The following is a 4,045-nucleotide window of genomic DNA, read 5'->3' on the forward strand; positions in this document are numbered from 1 at the left end:
GATAATAGAGAAGACTCTCAGATGGGTAAGTGACCGTTCTGTCTGTGTATGAGGCGGTAGGGATGAGAAAACAAGGAGGTGATTATACAGGAGCAAGTCAGCCAGCAAAATATGCCTTCTGGTTGTTTCTAATGTTCATGGCCTCGTTTCTTTCTCTGATTCTTAGCCTGCAGCTTTTCTAGGGCAAAACTGAGGTTTTGCTATTGATGCTGTTATTTTAAATGAGCAGCAGTGAGTTGGGCACTGGTAGCTCTGGATAGATGAGTTCCTAAGTCAGGAAGTGATTTGCACTTCTTGAATTTAGAAAAAAATAAAACTTTATTTTTTAATTCTTTATAGACTTTATTTTTTAACCGTATTTTGAAAACAGGTAGACCATTCTTAATGCGTCCAATTTTGAGCTTATTAATTTAAATTAAAGTGTGACCTCCCTCCCCCCTCCCCATTACACAACTAACTAACTCTAAATCTACTCTGGAAGTCGAGTCAGTCAAGAAATATGTATTAGGAGACTATGTATCTGGAATCATATCAAATCAAAGGAAACTAATGAATGTCTCTAGACATCGTTTATTCTTGCCCTTCAATAAATTTATAGATCCAGGAGACATTAGTTTAGAAAAGGAGTTTTTTTAGTCCAGACAAATCTTCAGAATGAAATGCAGTTATGGGCTAATCAGAGACCTAAGAGTCTTTATAAAGATAAGTAGCCTTGGAAACCCTTGGAAGTTGAGCAGTCTAATTTGGATTAGCATGTGTTGTCAAAGATATGGAATTAATCAAACACCAGCTAGGAATTCCTGGAAAGCCTCACAAAATCAAATGACCCCACTAACATGCTATTTCCTTCTATAACAACTCCTTGATTTGACAGTGAAAGTATAAAAGATATTGCCAACTATATTTTATTCCACTACCTCTGCTCTCTCCAAAGAAAAATCTTGTTTTCTAATATAAGAAAGTCACTCAACCAAATGAATGTTAATTAAAGGAAAGACAGTGTAAGTAAAACTGTGGGGTAAAAAACTTCTACTTGCAAAGGAAATTCATGAGTTAATCATCATAAGAGAAGAATCATTTTTCCAGTAGCTCCACTGCCATGAATGATATTTTCATGAGCTTGGGCCACCTACTCCAAAGTAAACTGAGGTTTACTTTAGGTTTCAACCAAGCAATTTCCACTCTAGCTTCAAGGGCCGAGGCACATTCCTCAAATTCCTGTTTGGTTGATGAAAAGAAGAGTAGCTCCAGTTATACTGGACTCCTTTGTCATGGTGTCTCCTGGGTTTATTTCAGTAGGACCTCTGCTGCTAACAACTATTACTCCTCCTCCATGTGAAAGAAGATTCAAATCATTACTAAGATTTACATTAGCTAGCATTTCAGTAATCACATTAATTCCTTTTTCACCAACAGATTTCTTTATTTTATCGATATAATTAACTTCTCTGTGATCAAACACTTCATGGGCTCCATTTTGCAAAACGGTCCTTCGTCTTTCCTCAGTACCGGCTGTGCCCAAAACCTTTAAACCATAAGCTCTGACAATCTGGCATGCTGCTATTCCAACTCCTCCACTAGCCCCGTGAACCAGAACACTTTCTCCAGCCTTCACACGGGCCCTGTGTAACAGCTCAATAAGCAAAACAGTAAAATATGGGACACCAATGGCCGCTCCTTGCTTAAAGTCCAGATTTTCAGGAAGTTTGAAAACTGGATGAGCAGCTGCAAGAGCACAGTCTGCATAGCCCCCAGAGATCATGTTGGTAGTGAAAGCTCTATCACTTTTCTTGAAAGCAGATACATTATCTCCCACAGCTTCTATTAGCCCAGTCACGTCTGAGCCAGGAGTATAGGGTAAGACTGGTTTCCTGTTGTAAGTACCAGAGCAAATATATGTCTCCACTGGGTTTACACCACATGCATGCACTTTGATTAGAACCTGATGGCCTTTTGGAATTGGTACTGCAATATCTGACAGGAGTATCAGCTTTTCTGGTCCGCCAAATTCAAAAACTCTAATAGCTCTCATCAGCTTCTGTCCAGTCGCCATGGTAATCTAGATACGGGCTCAACTGAAGTAACCAAAATGCGAGGTCAACCAGATTCAACTGAGAGAGTGAAAAAAATAAAACTTTTCAATCCATTCATCTGTTTGTGGGCATTGGAATATTCACTTCGTAAGCTAAGTAACATGTGATTGAATGTATAGAAGAAACTGAAATAAAGAGAAATAAAAAATTTAAAAAAGAAAACTATTGCAAATATGGCTACTTATAGGCTTTCTGGTGGTACATACCAAATATTTCATTGATCAAGATTTTCAGTTGGTTCTATTTCTGCTAAATGAGGGCATGAAGTTACAGTCCAAACATTTCATGAATATCTACCACATAGAGGGCAATTTGCTAGGTTTTTGCAATAACTGTGAAGTCATGGCTAACTTTCAAGTTCAGTGAGGCAGCAACTAGAAATGGGTGTCTGTCTAGGGACTACTTGAGCTCACAGAAATTCTTTTCATGACTGTGAAGACTTTTTTCTAAACACAAAGGTGGATGGATTCAGTCCTGGGGCTATGACTGGCTGGCCTAGGTAACAGGGACGGCAGGTTTCCGTTCCCCTGCTTATTGCACTTGGCTATCCTCCAGCCAGTTGGAGTCATGGCAGACTGTTCATTACAGACACTTAATGGACCAGGAAATTAATACAATGGGAAAATATCTATTGCTGCCCAGTCTCTAAGAGTACTTCATTTTTAACTAAGCACAGAGAGGAAATACCTTATTATTTTATAACTTTTTTTTATTACTCAAGAAACATGTTTACTCTAGAAAATTAGAAAAGTATAGATGAGTGAAAAGAAGCTATTAAAATTTATTTATGATATTTAAAGATAAATGTTATTAACATTTTGGTGTACACTCAGACTTGTTTCTCTGCATATATATTAATTGTTTACATTCAATAACACTTTATGTTTCATAATATGGTTTTTTAGATTTAATAATATATGATTAAATTTTCTATGTCAATAAATATAATTTTATAACATTTAAAATGTCTACATTGTTGTGGTAATTTATGTACCTCTAATAATTGGATCCTTTATTGATAGACATTTGTAGTATTTCCAGTTTTAGATATTATAAGTTGAATTGCAGTATATTATTGAAATTAATTTTATGTACATTAATGATTATTTCCTAGGTAAAAATTTCTTAAAGTTTATGCTCTGCCCAACAATCTGCATACTTGATGTACTTTGATATTTATTGTCAAATTGTCTCCTAGGAAAATTATAACAGTTTACACTCATGGTAACATAATATTGCATAGGAATGCTTATATTTCTATACTTCTAACAACCTTTGGTATTATTACCTTAAAAATATTTAACTAGGTAAAAAATAATATCCCATAATTTCAATTGAATTCCTTTAGTTGCTGGAGAGTTTTGTGTGATAATTTTATGTTTATTGGTCATTTTTATTTGTTCTTAAAAAATATTTCCACAGGGCACATGCACTTTTCAGGGAGAGACAGAGAGAAAGGGAAAAAAGCATCTCCCATGGGGTCATGGTCATGCCACAATCACTCCTCTCCCATTTCTGCATCTGGATTTGGGACGTGCACATATATGCACCAGTGTGTTTTTCAAGTCACTGGGTCCTGGGCTTGAATCATACAGCTGGCTTTGTGGAGAGATCCAGCCGCCTTAACCACCAGGCTGGCTCTTACTTGTTCTTTTGTAAGTTGCCTATGAATGTCCTTTGTTCATTTTTATCTTTTTCTTATTGAAGCTGTTGCCATTTTTGAGGATATTAATAACAGATGGTTTTCTATGTAATATTTTTTAGTAATTGATTCAAATTGAAAAGAGGAAATTATATGAGCCAACCACACTGGACTTGTGGTTAATAATGACCAAAACTGTTTATATTAATACCTGCATTTTAAAAGCTTCCATTTATTAAGCAAATAATTCTCTATAGCTTATCATCCTAGAAAATATCTGTGCTTTTCCATCTTTACTTCAGCAGGCACA

General features: G+C 35.9%; 1 pseudogene; it reads right to left on the bottom strand.

Annotated features, from left to right (window-relative positions):
* Nucleotides 1-1,052: 1,052 nt before the first annotated feature.
* On the bottom strand, nt 1,053-2,071 carry LOC102473217 (quinone oxidoreductase pseudogene; annotated as a pseudogene).
* Nucleotides 2,072-4,045: the final 1,974 nt, after the last annotated feature.

The sequence above is a fragment of the Tupaia chinensis genome, unplaced genomic scaffold (genome assembly GCF_000334495.1).
Source record: "Tupaia chinensis unplaced genomic scaffold, TupChi_1.0 Scaffold000672_1, whole genome shotgun sequence".
In the NCBI taxonomy this organism is placed as follows: domain Eukaryota; kingdom Metazoa; phylum Chordata; class Mammalia; order Scandentia; family Tupaiidae; genus Tupaia; species Tupaia belangeri.